General features: G+C 53.2%; 1 pseudogene; it reads left to right on the forward strand.

Annotated features, from left to right (window-relative positions):
• The window catches only part of LOC102123222 (glutathione hydrolase 5 proenzyme-like), a 68,746-nt pseudogene that overhangs the window by 45,719 nt on the left and 5,943 nt on the right, over positions 1-17,084 (forward strand).

The raw sequence follows: 17,084 nt of genomic DNA on the forward strand, positions 1-17,084 counted from the left end.
ATCCTCCCACCTCAGGCTTCCAAGTAGCTGGGAGTACAGGTGTGCATCGCCACGCCCAGCTGGTTTTTTGCTTTTTTTGTAAAGATGGGGTTTCACCATGTTGCCCAGGCTGGTCTCAAACTCCTGGCTTCAAACAATCCTCCTGCTTCGGCCTCCTAAAATGCTGGGATTACAGGTGTGAGTCACTGCGCCTGGCCCTCATCCATGTTTTGAATGAAGTGATTCTTTGTTGTGAGGGCCGTCCCCACACTGTAGGATGTTGAGCAGCATCCCGTGCCTCAGCCTGTGTGATGCGGTAGCACTCCCCACCACACACACCCACTCATGACAACCAAAACTGTCTCAAGACAGTGCCACATCCCCCTGGTTGAGAATGGCCGCTCTAAACCAACAGGCCCCTAACTTCCATAAACAGCTTTGCCAGCTGCAGGGCGGGTACATGGCGCTCTCTGGGGATCTCGCTAGAGGGATCTAGGACTCCTGCCCCTCACTGGTTCCTGGGAACATCGGCTGTTCCTACATCACCCCAAATGTGCCACAGAGGTTGTTTTAGTCTGCCTGGGCTGCCGTAACAAAAATACTGGAAAGTGGGTGGCTTATAGCATTTTACAGAAATTTATTGCTCACAGCGCTGGAGGCTGGGAAGTCTAAGATCAAGGTGCTGGCAGATTTGATGTCCTGTGAGGGCCCACGTCCTCATATATGGCGCCTTCTTTTTTTTTTTTTTTTTTTTTTGAGACGGAGCCTTGCTCTGTGCCCCAGGCTGGAGTGCAGTAGCGCGATCTCGGCTCACTGCAAGCTCCGCCTCCCGGGTTCACGCCATTCTCCTGCCTCAGCCTCCCGAGTAGCTGGGACTACAGGCGCCTGCCACCTCGCCCGGCTAATTTTCTTGTATTTTTAGTAGAGACGGGGTTTCACCGTGTTAGCCAGGATGGTCTCGATCTCCTGACCTCGTGATCCGCCCGTCTCGGCCTCCCAAAGTGCTGGGATTACAGGCTTGAGCCACCGCGCCCGGCCTATATGGCGCCTTCTAACTGACATAGTGGAAGCAGCTAGCTAGCTCTCTGGGGTCCCTTTTATTTAATTACTTTAGAGACAGGGTCTCACTCTGTCACCAAGGCTGGAGTGCAATGGCGTGATCATAGAGCTCTCTGCTGTACCCAAGAGATCTTCCTGCCTCAGCCTCCTCAGTAGCTGGTTCTGTAGGTGCAGCCCACTATGCCCGGCTTCTGGGGTCTCTTTTATAGGGCGCTAATCCCATTCATGAGGGCTCTACCCTCATGACCTAACCACATCCCAAAGGCCCCAGCTGCTGATGCTATCACATTGGTGATTGGCTTTCAACATGTGAATTTTGGGGGCATAGTGGGCCCACCTGGATGGTCCAGGATAATCTCCCCATCTCAAAATCCTTAATTGAATCACATCTTCAAAGTCACTCTTGCCACATAAGGTCTAATCTTGGGTTGTAGGGATTGGGACATGGACATATTTGGAGGTCGTATGTGGGAGAGGGGCTGGATGGGGCTAATTCCTAATGTGGGCTTGACTGCGTGGCTGGAAGGGGTGGTCTGGCAGACTAGGAGGAAGGTCAGGAAGCAAAAGCTGGCTCACTTTGAGATGAGGGGCCAAGCCGGCCCACCCTCGGGCAGACCTGCCGCCATCACTGACTCTCTTGGGCCGCTGCCAGAACTCAGGCGCTCTGTGTGGTAGCCTCCCCCTAGTTGGGCTCCCAGGCCATGGTCCCAATGGCTTCAGCTGAACTTCACGCCCTGCAGGGTGACAGAGCTTCTCCCCTTGCAGTTTAACCAAAGTCCCAGATCCAGCTCTCAATGGGGCCCCTCTGAGCAGTCTTCATGGGCAGGGAAGGGCTATGGAGAAGTGGCTGGCTCAGGTCTGTGGGGCCACCTTGAGACCTGTTGGTAGCAGCCACCTGTCCCAAACCCTGTGGGCCAAACAGGAAAAGGGAACCAAAGGAGGAAAAGGCTGCTAGACACAAACCTCAGGTGCCCCACGGTGGGAACCTGGCTCTGTGCTCCCAGACCACACCTGCACCTGGGCTGGGGTGCTGGGAGGTTGCCTGGAGCTTGCTTGGGAAGGCCTGGCCAGTCTCTCCCATCAGTGCCTCCCAGCGGCACCCACAGAGCATGATAACTTTGTCCCTGCATGTCAGGGAGAGGAAAAGGGGCTCCTGTTCCCCGCAGCAGGGGTACAACCCTAACTCCGTGGTGCCGGATTCTAACTCAGTTGCAGACTGAGGGTGCACTCCCTGGACTCTTGGCCAACCTGGGACTGCCACCCACCCAGAGAAGGCTCGTTCACCACTTGTGAACTGATGGATCTCCATGTTGGCATTGGCCGAGCTGTGTGCAGTCTCAGACTCACATACACGAGCAATCCCCCAACCACCTCCAGAGCATCTGGACAAGGTGCACAGGCACCTTGGACTCAACAAGCCAAATAGAAGTCAGCCGTGAGGCAGCTGAAAGCTCTGTGGTGCCCGCCTCGCCTCCCTCCTGTGCTACTTGTAGAATCCTCCCCCCACTGCCCCCGCCCATCCCCTCCAGCTGTGTGGCTCAGCCCTGGCTCCACCTCATTTCTTTTCAGTCTTTATGCTGCTGGCACCACCACAGTCTACTCCTCACTCTTAATGCAATAAGCTTTGGAAAATGCACATCTGACCCTGCCTGGAGGTAGTTCGGAGACTTCCTTGGTTCCTGAGGCCCTGGAGGAAGCCCATTCCTCTCCCTCCCTGCTCATCCCACCCTGGGGAACCTGCCCAGGCCCTGCCCTCACATCAATGCTGCACCACCAGCAGTGCCAGCCAATGTGCATTCCCAGCCCAGCCAGAGACTCTTACAGCTGGCTCTTGAAACATCCTGTTACACAGAGGAAATCAACACCAAAAGGGCAGCATCTTCAAGTTGCACTATAATCAGCACAGATCAGACCCTATAGGGTACAGCTAATGCAGGGCTCAGAGGAAAATTCATCGCTTAAACAGTTACGTAGAAAATAAGAATCAAGGCCGAGCATGGTGGCTCATGCCTGTAATCCCAACAGTTTGAGAGGTGGAGGCGGGCGGATCACCTGAGGTCGGGAGTTCAAGACCAGCCTGATCAACATGGAGAAAACCCATCTCTACTAAAAATACAAAATTAACTGGATGTGGTGGTGTGTGCCTGTAATCCCAGCTACTCAGGAGGCTGAGGCAGGAGAATTGCTTGAACCTGCGAGGCAGAAGTTGTGGTGAGCCGAGATGGCACCATTGCACTCCAGGTCGGGCAACAAGAGTGAAACTCCATCTCAAAAAAAAAAAAAAAAAAAAGGAAAAGAAAAGAAAGAAAGAAAAAATTAAGTATCAAAATAAATAGGCCAGCCACTGTGGCTCACTGCCTGCAATCCCAGCACTTTGGAAGGCTGAGGTAGGTGGATTACTTGAGGTCAGGAGTTTAAGAGCATCCTGGCCAACATGGTGAAACCTTGTCTCTACTAAAAATACAAAAAAATTAGCCGGTTGTGGTTGCAGGCATCTGTGATCTCAGCTGATGGGGAGACTGAGGCAGGAGAATTGCTTGAACCTGGAAGGAAGATGTTGCATTGAGTGGAGATCGCACCACTGCACTCCAGCCTGGGTGACAGAGCAAGACTCCATCTCAAAAACAAACAAGCCAGGCGCGGTGGCTCACATCTGTAATCCTAGCACTTTAGGAGCCCCAGGCGGGCAGATCACGAGGTCAAGAGTTCGAGATCAGCCAGGACAGCATGGTGAAATCCTGTCTGTACTAAAAATACAGCAACCGAGTGATCACTTGAGCCAAGGAGTTCGAAACCAGCCTGGGCAACGTAGTGAGACCCCCATCTCCAAAAATACATAAATAAATAAATAAATAATCAAATAAAATATTAAGTAGTATTTACAGAAAGAAAGAGAATATCTTTGTGACTTTAGAGTAGGTAAATGCTTCTCTTTTTTTAATTCTGTTTTTTTATTTTGTTGCATACCAAAATTTTTTCTTAAACAGGACACAAAAGCTAGTATAGAAGAAAAAAATGATAAATTGGACTATATGAAAATTAAGAAATTCTGTTCAACAAAAGACATCACTGAAACAGTGAAAAGACAACTCACAATGGGTGAATATTTGCAGAATGGCTTGAACTCAGCAGAGGTTTCAGTGAGCTGAGATTACACCAGTATAACTCGAGACAGAAAATGCTTGTGCCATTTAACCAGCTGATCTACTCGTGTGAATTTCTCCTCCAGGTTAACCTGAACTTATTTACACAGTACCATAGTGTTTAAAGAAGCAAAAGGCTGAGCACAGCTTCAATGTCCCCTAGCCGGGGGCTAGTTCCCTGAATTGTTCTGTTTAGATTTTTTTCACCTTGCACACACAGTATTTATTTTCCACACTAATGAAAAAGGTAAGGCCATCTTTTTATACTATGCCTTTGGTGTATTGTTACAGGGACTATTGACCTAAAGGAAGAAACTGAGGCAAAATTAGTATAGTTTATTTGGGCCAAGGTTGAGAACAGTGGCCCCAGACACACTTCCAAGTTGCCTTGGGGAGTGCTTCATTCGACCTTTGTTACAAGCAGTTTTTGTTTGTTTGTTTGTTTTTGTTTTTAAAGAGATGGTGTCTCACTATGTTGCCCAGTCTGGCCTCCAATTTCTGAACTCAGGTGATCCTCCCAGCTCAGCCTCCCAAAGTGCTATGATTACAGGCATGAACCACCATGCCTGGCCCAAAAGCAGTTTTGTTTTGTTTTTATTGTTGTTGTTGTTGTTGCTTTTTGAGACAGTTTCACTCTGTCACCCAGGCTGGAGTGCAGTGGCATGATCTTGGCTCACTGCAACCTCTGCCTTCCGGGTTCGAGCAGTTCTCTGCCTCAGCCTCACGAGTAGCTTACAGGCGCCCACCACCATGCCCAGCTAACGTTTTGTATTTTTAGTAGAGATGAGGTTTCACCATCTCGGCCAGGCTGATCTTGAACTCCTGACCTCATGATCCACCTGCCTTGGCCTCCCAAAGTGGTGAGATTACAGACGTGAGCCACCATGCCTGGCCACAAAAGCAGTTTCTTTAAAGACAAAAGAGGATAAGGAGACTGGGCATGGTGGCACACACCTGTAATCTCAGCACTTTGGGAGGCCAAGGTGGGCAGATCACCTGAGGTTGGGAGTTCAAGACCAGCCTGGCCAACAGAGTGAAACCCCATCTCTACTAACGATACAAAATTAGATTAGTTGGGTGTGGTGGCACATGCCTGCAATCCCAGCTACTTGGGAGGCTGAGGCAGGAGAATCGCTTGAACCTGGGAGGCAGAGGTTTTGGTGAGCCAAGATTGTGCCATTGCAGTCCAGCTGGGCAACAAGAGCAAAACTACGTCTCAAAACAAACAAACAAACAAACAAAAATTAGCTGGGAGTGGTGGCGCACACCACTGGTGGTCCCAGCTACTTGGGAGGCTGAGGCAGAAGAATCCCTTGAACCCAGGAGGTGGAGGCTGCAATGAGCCAAGATCGCGCCACTGCACTGCAGCCTGGGTGACAAAGCGAGATTCTGGCTCAAAAAAAATAAATAAATAAATAGTAAAAGAGGATAGGGAGTGGTTTCATATAAAATTGTTTAGCAGGAATTCTCAGTGGTTTAGAGAGGTAATGTAACTGCAATGGGTTCACCTTGCCAGCTGCCTAGACAGAGCCTATTTTTCAAGACAGGGGAGTCGCAGTGGACAAAGAGTAATTCATGCAGAGTCAATCGGAGTTTTATTATCGCTCAAATCAGTCTCCCCAAGGATTCGGGGATCAGAGTTTTTTGTTTTTTGCTTTTTGTTTTTTTGAGACGCTCACTACAACCTCCACCTGCTGGGTTCAAGTGATTCTCATGCCTCAGCCTCCTGAGCAGCTGGGACTACAGGCATGTGCCACCACATCCAGCTAATTATTGCGATTTTAGTAGAGACGAGGTTTCACCGTGTTGGCCAGGCTGATCTTGAACTCCTGACCTCAAGTGATCCGCCTGCCTCAGTCTCCCGAACTGCAGGGATTACTGACATGAGTCTAGGTGCCTGACCAAAGTTTTTAAAGATAATTTGGCAGGTAGGGGCTTGGGAAATGGTGAGTGTTGATTGGTCAGGTTGAAGATGGAATCACAGCGGGTGGAAATGAGTTTTTCTTGCTGTCTTCTGTTCCTGGCTGTGATGGCAGAACTGGTTGAGCCAGAATAGCAGTCTGGGTGGCGTCAGCTGATCCATGGAGTGCAGGGTCTGCAAAATATCTCAAGCCCTGATCTCAAGTTTTACAATAGTGATGTTATCCCCAGCAGCAATTTGAGGAGGTTCAGACTCTTGGAGAGTTGGTCACCTCTGATTTCTTTCACTGTCATAATTTCCTCAATTATGCTTTTTTGCAAAGGCAGTTTCAATAACACGCGTTAGTGATTGGCTTTATTTTATTTTATTTTTTGAGATGAGATCTCGCTCTGTTGGCAGTGGTGTCATCATGGCTCATTGCAGCCTCATCCTCCAGGGCTCAAATGATCCTCTTGCCTCAGTCTCCTGAGTAGCTGCGATTACAGGTGCATGCTGTCATGGCTAAATGTGTGTGTGTGTGTGTTTGTAGGCAGGCTCCACTATGTTGCCCATACTGGTCTTGAACTCCTGGCCTCAAGCGATCCTCTTGCCTCCATCTCCCAGAGCACTAGGATTACAGATGTGAGCCACTGCTCCTTGCCTGGCTGGTTACTGTTGAACTATAGAGTATGAGTTATTGCTGGGACTCAGAAACTGATACCTCAAAATATGGCACTGAACTGAAGAAGAAGCCACAAGGTCTCTGACCTCTCCCCGCCTCGGTCTCAATCTGTCAGCCAGAGCTCAGGATGAAGTTGTTCTCTGAAGTTCCTTATCTGCCTGAAGTCTGGACCTGCCAAAGAAGAAAACCATGAGCTCTGGCCCCTCCTGTGAGTCTTCCTTAACTGAACTCCTGTCACAGGAAGAAAGACTGAAAACTGTCAACACACGTGGACAGACTCGTCACAATCTATTGTTTGCTCTTCAGGCCCAACAGACTTTGTCCCAGGGCGCTGTATGGTTTTGTTTGTTTTTGTTTGTTTGTTTTTGAGATGGAGTCTTGCTCTGTCACCAGGCTGGCGTGCAGTGGTGCGATCTTGGCTCACTGCAATCTCCGCCTCCCAGGTGCAAGCCATTCTCCTGCCTCAGCCTTCCAAGTAGCTGGGATTACAGGTGTGCACCACCACGCCTGGCTAATTTTTGTATTTTTCATAAAGATGGGGTTTCACCATGTTGGCCAGGATGGTCTTGATCTATTGATCTCATAATCTGCCTGCTTCACCCTCTGGAGTGCTGGGATTACAGGCATGAGCCACCGAGCCAGGCCCATTATATGTTTGTATGTTCTTTTTTTTTTTTTGAGACCGAGTCTCACACTGTTGCCCAGGCTGGCGTGCAGTGGCATGATCTTGGCTCACTGCAACCTGTGCCTCCCAGATTCAGGTGATTCTCCTGCCTCAGCCTCCCAAGTAGCTGGGATTACAGGTGCACACCACCACACCCGGCTAATTTTTTTTTTTTTTTTTGAGACGGAGTCTCGCTGTGTCTCCCAGGCTGGAGTGCAGTGGCGTGATCTCGGCTCACTGCAAGCTCCGCCTCCCGGGTTCATGCCATTCTCCCGCCTCAGCCTCCCGAGTAGCTGAGACTACAGGCGCCCGCCACCACGCCCGGCTAGTTTTTTTTTTTGTATTTTTTAGTAGAGACGGGGTTTCACCGTGTTAGCCAGGATAGTCTCGATCTCCTGACCTCGTGATCCACCCGCCTCGGCCTCCCAAAGTGCTGGGATTACAGGCTTGAGCCACCGCGCCCGGCCAATTTTTTATATTTTTAGTAGAGGCGGGATTTCACAATGTTGGCCAGGCTGGTCTGAAACTCCTGACCTCGCAATCCCCCTGCCTCGGCCTCCCAAAGTGCTGGGATTACAAGCATGAACCACTGTGCCCAGCCCCATTGTATGTTTTTTTTGTTTGTTTTGTTTTTGTTTTTTGAGACGGGGTCTTGCTCTGTCGCCCAGGCTGGTGTGCAGTGGTGCAATCTCGGCTTACTGCAAGCTCCACCTCCTGAGTTCATGCGAGTCTCCTGCCTCAGCCTCCTGAGTAGCTGTGACTACAGATGCCCCCCACCACACCTGGCTAATTTTTTGTAGTTTTAGTAGAGACGGGGTTTCACCATGTTAACCAAAATGATCTCGATCTCCTGATCTCCTGATCCGCCCGCCTCAGCTTCGCAAAGTGCTGGGATTACAGGCATGAGCCACCGCGCCCGGCCCTGTACGTTCTTTAAACCAATTAAATTCTCCCCACCCAGGCCAGGGGCAGTGGCTCAATCTCCCAAGTAGCTGGGTGGTCCAGGCTGGTGACAGAGGTAGACTCCCTCTTACAACAAACAAACAAAAATCCTCCCCAGCCCAAATCATGTACTTGTCCTTCTGAAATCATCCTCACTCCCATCTCCTGCCAGCCCGGGGTGATCAAGTGCCCGCTGTGGGCCATCATCAGGAGACCCCTCCCCTCAGGGTCCAGTGCTGCCGAGGAGGAGGGAGTGGCCAGTGTAGTGCGTTGTAGGAGTGGGAGGTTGGGGGTCTTCCTGCAGGAGTCTGGCTGCAGCTGAGTAGCAAAGGAGAGATTCCCATCTCCCTTTCCCCTAAGAAGCGGGGTATATAAGCATCTTTATCCCATTGGGATATTCGGCAATGACTCTATGATTCTCCCCAATGCATGCTAATAAATTTGCATGGCTTGTTTTCCAATTAATCTGCCTTTTGTGAGCTGATTTTTCCTTGAACCTTCAGAGGGTGAAGGGGAAGTTTTCCTGTGGCCCCTACATCATGGTGTCCAGCACATGGCATTTTATGGCTACTTGACATCGGTTAGTCTAGAACCCACCTAGCAAGTGGCATCAAGGTGGGAGTGCGGCACGACTGCTGTGACACCCTGTCACATTTTAATGCCTCTCTGGGCCTGATAATTAAAGGGGGCATTCATTCCTCAGGTAAAAAGTTTATTTTTGGCCGGGTGCAGTGGATCGTGCCTGTAATCCCAGCATTTTGGGAGGCCGAGGCAGGAGGATTGCTTGATCCCAGGAGTTCAAGACCAGCCTGGGCGTGCCTGTGGCCCCAGCTACTTGTGAGGCTGAGGCAGGAGGATCACCTGAGCCTGGGAGGTTGAGGCGGCCATGAGCTATGATCGCACCACTGCACTCCAGCCTGGGTGGCAGAGTGAGACCCTGTCTCACCAAAGAGAAGTTTCTTTCCTTTCTCAGGACCAACCAACTGCTTGAACAAATGGTCCATATTAAGGCTTAATTGGACATATTAAGGCTTAATCAGAAAAGAAGTTTATTTCCTGGTCCTGGAACAGTAGTGGTGGGAGATCAGGTCAGCAGGGACTTGGTTGGCATGGCTTCCAAAGTCAGTCATCCTTACATCCTTGCAACAAAGGGAGCTGGCGAAAGCCTGGAGGGGGCCTGTGGGAAGCCGGACTCCTCCAGGATGCCTCCCTGACTTCCCACTCCTACAATGCGCTGCACCGACCCCTCCCTCCTCCTTGGCAGCACTGGACCCTGAGGACAGGGGGGTCCTGATGGGCCTAGCGGAGCTCTGGCCCACAGCAGGCACTCGGCCACCCTGGAGCTTGCAGAAGGAAGCAGCGTGGCAGAGGAGGGGGTCCCTCGCTCCCCAGCTGTGGCTGTACTGTACTGTACTGAGTCAGATCCTGGCCCCCAGGTCAGCCGCACCCACTGTGCTCAGCCAACAAGAGACCTAGTGGGAGGCTGGAGGGCAGGGGGCACAGAGAAGTGGGGCTTCCCTGCTCTAGTCAACGGGGACCTGCAGCTGGGCTGTCACCTCTGTGACTCCCCTCGGCCCACAGGCCTGTGTGACACCCACTTCCATGGGGACCTGGACCTGGCTCCCATAGCACACTCCTTCCTCCCTTTGCCCTTCTGCCCAAGGTGGGTCTTGGGATCCTGCAGGGACCTCATCAGCTCCTGTTACACCCCCCAGCTCTCTCATCACCTGTGTTTCCAAAGCCCTGGGTTACCATCTGCCCCACTCAGATTGGTACCACCACGACGGTACAGGCCACTGGGTGACTCTGATACTCTGTCATTTCAACCCCACCGTGAACCACCCGCAAGCTCCCATGGCTGCCCGTCCTGCAAGCCCCGGGCTGCTGTTTGGGAGACCATCCCCCTGAGGCGGAGGTCACCGCCTTTGATGTCTCTAGAGAGTCTGCACCGGCTCCAGGCCTTCCGCCTTTGCACAGGCCCTGCCTCTGTCTCTTTCAGGCCCCAGGAAAAGCCCCTGGCAGGTGGTGGGGCTTCCCAGGCTGGCCCGCCCCTGTCACTGGGAACATCTGATGTCTGGGACTAGGGCCACAGACAGGGCACCCTTTCTCCTGCTGGAAAGGGGAGGTGCGGGGGCAGACCAAGGGCCCATCCTGGAGGGAGATTGGTGGGGGTGGGGGAGCCCGAGGCAGGCCACACTTTGCTCTTAGGATGAAGTCTAACTGCCTTGGCCTGGTAGGGGTGGCCTTGGCTGGCCCCCACCCCTGCCATTCCGCAGATACGACTGCACTTCCTCTGAGCCTTTGCGTAGACTGTTCCTCTACCCAGAACACCTTGTCCAACCAATCAGAGCTCTGAGAATCCAACCTGTTTGGTGACCTCAGTTCCGGGGTTGTCCTTGTCTGGGACACCCTCTAGTGGACCTGATGAGCTGCCAAGCTGCCCCTGCCCCTCTTGGGCCCCCTGTAAACCTGTGCCCGCTCCCTCATGTCCAGGCCTTGACCAGGAAACTGACCTCTCACCCACTGACACGTGGTGGCCCAGGCCTGGCATGGCACAGGGTGTGCTGGGGATTCAGACAGTGGGAGGGGAGCCCTGCCTTACCTCATCTGTAGGGAGGAAAGCGCCTGCCCAGCTGGCCAAGCGGCTGGCCCTCAGCCCCACCGTGCCTGGAGGTGCAAACCCAGGGAATGGGGAAGCAACAGAGTGAGGTCTAGAAAGACAGGAACCAGACCCCATTCCCATCTGCTAGCCTCCTGCCACCCTGCCCTGCAACCCTCTCAGCTCTGTTCCCGCACACAGGCCCCATCATGCACATTCCCCTCCTCCAGGAAGGCCTCAGATGAGACCTGCCTCTGCCTCCCCAGCTCTCCCATTCGCCAAGGGCAAGGCCAAGTAGGTGGGAGGCCTGGACTCCCACCCTATGGTCAGTGCCTGCTGAATGACCTGGGGCAACCTGTGCAACCTCTTCAACACTCCTGAGATGGGGGGATGGCCCAGGTGAGGGGCGGCAGAGGGGTGGGCTGTGGCGGACCTTGGCTGCGGTTGTGACCAACCCTGTTGATCCAGCTGCAGGGCGGGGCTGACTGCCCTCCCAACCTCCCGGCACCCAGACTCGCTGTTCCTACACTCTGCTGCCCCCATGTGGCCACTCCCAGCGCTGCAGGCCACACTGAGGGGGCTCAACTCCCCCCCTCCTCTCCTCCCAACCCCGTTCTCCACCCAGCCCCCAACCTCCAGCCTCACCCTCTCCAGCACTTTCTCTGAGACCTAAGGGGCAAATCTGACCAATGCTACCCTGCCTGAGCCCCCATTCAGGACCCTCTCCACAAATGTTGATAGGCCCTGGTCATCCTCCAGCAGCCTTGGGGGCTGTGCCTCCATGCCGGGCCCCAGGAAGTGCAGAGGAGGAGCTGCTCAGGTGGGCCATGGTGGCCTGAGGCCTGGGCTCTGTGCCCAGATTCTGGACATTCCTGGGCTAAGGAGCCTGGGCGCTGGTCTAATGAGGACTTGGAGCTGACCCTGCCAGTGATTGCGCCCAGCCAAGGAGCCGAGCCACTGTGGACACTCCCCTCCCATTCCTTCAAGCATGAGGAGCACCTGCGGCCACCGCTGCCCCTTAAACAGAGGAGATATACACAGTTTTAACAAAAGCGTCCCTGGGTGGAAATAAGAGAAACACACATAGATAACAGGTTCTCATTCAGAGAGCGGGGGAGTGAGCTGCATTTGAGAAGAGGAACTCAGCACTTGATCTACCTCTCAGCCTCTGGTGGAAAATGTCCACGCAGGGAGGACACCACCGCCTCAGAGCCCCTCACTGAATGTGCCAATGCAGACCCTCTTCAAGCTGGGGCAGCAAAGGAAGATGAAGGAAGAGAGGGCCCAGAATGTCAGAAAGCACAAAGACTTCAGTGATTTTTCACTTCAAGAAGATCCAGGGCACTGAGATGACCTGAACAAGTAAATTTGTACCTCCGTGGACAAAACCTGGTGTTACCCCTGGGGACGCCTCCACCGCTCCTGTTCTCTGTCCACTGCTTCACCACAGTGGTCTTTCATGGTTTCACTTTGACGTCCTCACGCCTGTCTCACTGCTGCTTTGTCCTGGTCTTTTGCTAGTGTTTCCGGAGTGGACTAAAGCATGTTCCTTTGCACCACACTCATCTTTCAGGGTCCAGGGCCCAGGCTGTGCTGAGCCACCCATCCATGGTATTGGGTCTCAGGAGAGGCATCCTGTGGCAGGAGAGGCAGCAACGTATGTGGCCTAAGAGTAAAATCATCCAGGATGGAGGCCAGACATGTGAGACATTTTCCCATTTACAATATCCAACTATCAGTTGCCTCCTTCCCTGGCCCCTGTGGAGGGAGCTGTTCAGGTCTTCACTTCCAGAGCCCTCTGCATTCCCCGCTCCCTGCAGCCTCCTCACATTGGATGGTCATCAGATTTCCCTCGTGGGCTTCTCTTGGAAATCCAGAAAAACCTCATGAGTAAAGGATTCTTATTCCCGTCAGTAACACGGGGCAGAGCCAGAGTCTTGACTCACAGATTCTGTGGCCTGACAGTGGCCTGGCTCTCAGGTGACTCCACTCACAGTTTCCGCTGAGACACTGCAGGGTGGCCAGCGAGCAGCAGAGGGCACTGTGGGTCTGTCTCAGGGTCTGCACAGGAGCACCCGCAGCTGTGCCGCCCCCCTATCTCCCCAGGGCTAGGGCAGCAAAGCCTGTGTTTGCTGCTGAGGAGTCAGCAGCTGTGTCCTTCCAAGCTGGGCAGAGTCTCGTGCTCACAGATCTGTGGAAGGTCCCAGAAGCTGCTTCCTCCTTGGTCCCTCCAATGGGGCAAACTCTGAGTCTCACCCCTCAGAACCTCTGTCTAAAGAACCAAGCTCAGACCTCAGCTGGTTCTCAGGGTGAGGCAGAGATCACCAGTGGATCAAACAAATTGACATGAACAGCCCCTCCCCACCAGGCAAGTGGAGAAGATAAAAAAGGCCTGTGCAGCCCAGCACGGCACTCAGGTTTCAGGAGGGCTGTGTCCACCAGGGCCTGGATCCCCTCCTCCTCATGTTCCTCTCTCACTGCACAGATAGGAACAGTCTTTTGATGTCCAGGGTCAGGTCCTGAGCCTGTGTCATCCTCCTCTGGCTCATACCCCCAAACAGCTTAACCCTGGTCACTGTCCTAGCACCTAGGACTATCTGTCTGCAGGTTCCCTCTCCCAGCCCATGCTGACTCAGCCGCCCTCCCTCTCTGCATCCCTGGGAGCATCTGCCAGACTCACCTGCACCCTGAGCAGTGGCTTCTGTGCTTCCGTGTTGATGACTTCTCAATACTCTGGTCCTAGCAAAAGCCAGGGATCCCTCCCCAGTTTCTCCTGAGAATACTATTCAGACTCAAATAAACACCAGGGCTCTGGAGTCCCCAGCTGCTTCTCTGGAAGTAAAGATGCCTCAGCCAATGCAGGGATTCTGCACACCTCTGGGCTGCAGCCTGAGGATGAGGCTATTACTGTAATGTACGGCATAGCAACTCTAAGACTTAGTGCCCAAGACCTACAGAGAAGTAAGCAAAACCGCCCTTCTGTTCTCCGGGATTGCACAGTCATCTTGGCTGGTGACTTTTCCCAAGTCTAGCTCAGGCATGCCTTCTGTTGTCAGTTCTTCAAACAACACCTGATTTTCCTCAAACAACTAGATCTGACGGGGCCATATGCTTATATTTAGTTTAACCTTTAGCTCTATCCATTGTTCATATTGCCTCACCCTAATTATGTTTTTTCAAGGAGAAATTTGTGGTTTAAGATAAAAATATCTCGTTGGAGACTTTGGTGGAGGTCGAAAGATGTTGATTTGGGTCAAGCCAAGCTTAGTTTGAAAAGTATTAAAAAATGGAAGTAAAACTTAAGTACTGAAAGAATCCTGTTCTGGGTCCATGGGGCCTGCTTGTATCTGAGGAAGGGGAGGTGAAGGATGCTGGTGGAAAGTTAGAGGAACCAGAAAGGGTGAGCCAAGGAGCAAGCACAGCTGCAGTCAGGGAAGAGGCACAGACCCGTGCAAGACACATGGCTCTGGGGCTGATGGGCAGAGTGTGGGTGCAGCCGGCCCGGGGCTGAGCGTTGCTGAGCTAAAACTGTGCTGTCACCTACAACATGGACTTGGGGTGACATGGATCTGATAGGCTCTTACCCAAGCAAAGTCTCTGTCATCTCCACCTGGGTGATGTGTTTCTTATTGTCATCTCAGAGGTAACAGCTCAGTCGTCATCTTATTTCTATCAAGGCTGTCAGCTGATTGGGTAAAGGACATGACTCACATTGTAAATGATGAACTTGGCCAGGTGCGGTGGCTCACACCTGTAATCCCAGCAATTTGGGAGGCTGAGGTGGGTGGATCACTTGAGCTCAGGAATTGGAGACCAGCTTGGGCAACATGGCAAAACCCAGTCTCTACAAAAAATAAAATAAAATAATTAGCCACATGTGGGGCTGTACACCTGTGGTCCCAGCTACTCAGGAGGCGGAGGTGGGTGGATTGTTTGAGCCTAGGAGGTTGAGGCTGCAGTGAGCCAAGATTGCACTCCCACACTCCAGCCTGAGTTACAGAGCAAGACCCTGTCTCAAAGCAAAAACAAAAAACAACAACAACAACAAAAACGCAAAAAACAGATGAAGGCTAATCAAAGTCTGCTGCTTTAAATGTGAATCCCATCTTTAAAAATACCTTCATGGACACATCTAGATTTCTGTTTGAGTGTATGACTGGGTTCTGTGGCCTACCTAATTTGACACACAAAATGAACTGTCATATGGAAAGATTTGAGGCAGCTCTGCCTTCTCTTTGGGTCCTCAGGAGGAGGGTTATGGGTGTCCCCATCCTGCCTGGGTCCCCTCTTCCACACTGTCCTCGCACATGACCCAAGCACAGGCCCCTGAGGCCCTTGCAGGCCTACCCTCCCAGCTCTGCCCACCCCAGGGTGGACCCTGCCCTGTGCTCACGCGTCTCTGCATCTCCCCGTGCTGGTCCAGCCTCCTGCAGGGGCTCAGCCCCCAGGACAGAAACCACCATCTCCTGCCCCGGAAGATACAACACTAGACACAATGGTGTGATTTTGTCACATCAGCGCCGGGGATGTCTCATTAGAAACCCAGATCCATTAAAACCACCACACACCTCAGACCCAGGCTCTCTCTTTTGTTCCACATCACCCTTCCTCAGCAGCTGCTGGCTCCCACCTGGGGAGAAGCCGAACATCACCGTCCAGCACAGCACACAGGCCGTCCTCCTCTGGGACCCAGGCGTGGGGAATGAAGTTCCACCTCCTTGAGCACCCACAGCCACTCTCCTCCCCAAGCAGTGCTGACTGTAGAGACTTTGCGTTTTCCCCAGAGTTTCCTCATTTGACCAAGTGAGTTGGAAGCTGGGCTCCGTACATCTTCCCCCACACACACAGTGCAGGGGCAGCCAGGGCTTTGTCCTCAGTTGTATTTAGAATTTGGGATTCCTACAATCAGTGACTCTCTCCTTTTTGCAATTTCTCCCTCATTTACCAACCTCTCTGCCAGCCACAAACTTTTACCTCAAGTGAGTTAAACTCCAGACAAAATGAGCAGGGCCCCAGCCCTCTCCTATCTCTGTCATCAATACTTTTTAGGTTCCTGTTTCCAGGCTGGGCAGTTAGAAGTAGGCTCGGCGGTCCCACCGGCTGCCCTGGGGTCTCGGGACAGGGGCTGGGGGGTCTCACATGTTGCCCTTCCTGTGTCGCAGCAGCACACACTGCCGCCATCCCAGTAGTGTCCTGTGGCTGGCTGGCCCCACCTCCCAACGGACAAAAGGAGGGCAACAGGTACCTGGCAGGTTCCACCATCTACTTCCACTGTGACAACGGCTACAGCCTGGCCAGGGCAGAGACCAGCACCTGCCAGGCTGATGGCACCTGGTCCTCACCCACCCCGGAGTGCCAGCCAGGTGAGGACACCCTGCTCATATACCTGCCTGCACCTGTCCCCACTCACCACCCCAGAGGGCCCCTCGCTGACACTCGCTTCCCCACCAGTTCGCAGCTACACGGTGCTTTTGGGCATCATCTTTGCAGGCCTTGCGGTGGTGGCGGCGGTTGCACCCAGGGGCTGTGGGTGAGGGCACCTGCAGGGGAAGGGAGGGCATACCCAGGGCCAATTCTGTTGACCATGACCCTCCACCACCCCTGCCTTGCTTGTGGTGGAACCCCCAGCGGCACCTGAGGTGCAGCCCCTGCGGTGAAACCCCCATGCTGAGATGCACGTGTGGGTCCCTCTGGCCTTGGCTGCAGCAGCCACACCTGCCTGGGCACGTCCCGAGGGTCCTTGTACCCTCAGTGCTGACAGGCCCCTCCCAGGTCCCCACCCATCCCAACCAGGAATCTTTTCATTCGCTCAGTTCCCTGAAGCAAGGGGTTCGGATGCTGGCGCTACCGCTTGCCAGGGGCATCCTTAACCGTGCAGGGCTGGCGACCTTGCAGTGGCTTTTGAGGACTGAGGGAGCGACAGGAGCACAAGACTGGCTCTGTGCAGGCCAGCGGTGAACGTTACCAGGTGAGTTCCCTCCAGATGGCTCCCGGGATGCTCCGTAGGGAGGACATGTCCCCCCATCCTGGCCTCTTGGCTTTTGACCAGGTGGGTATGATGTGGGCACCTTGGTGGGTGTGAAGGCCTGAGGTCGGACCGCCCAGGCCTCTAGCCA

Source organism: Macaca fascicularis, chromosome 10 (genome assembly GCF_037993035.2).
Source record: "Macaca fascicularis isolate 582-1 chromosome 10, T2T-MFA8v1.1".
Classification (NCBI taxonomy): domain Eukaryota; kingdom Metazoa; phylum Chordata; class Mammalia; order Primates; family Cercopithecidae; genus Macaca; species Macaca fascicularis.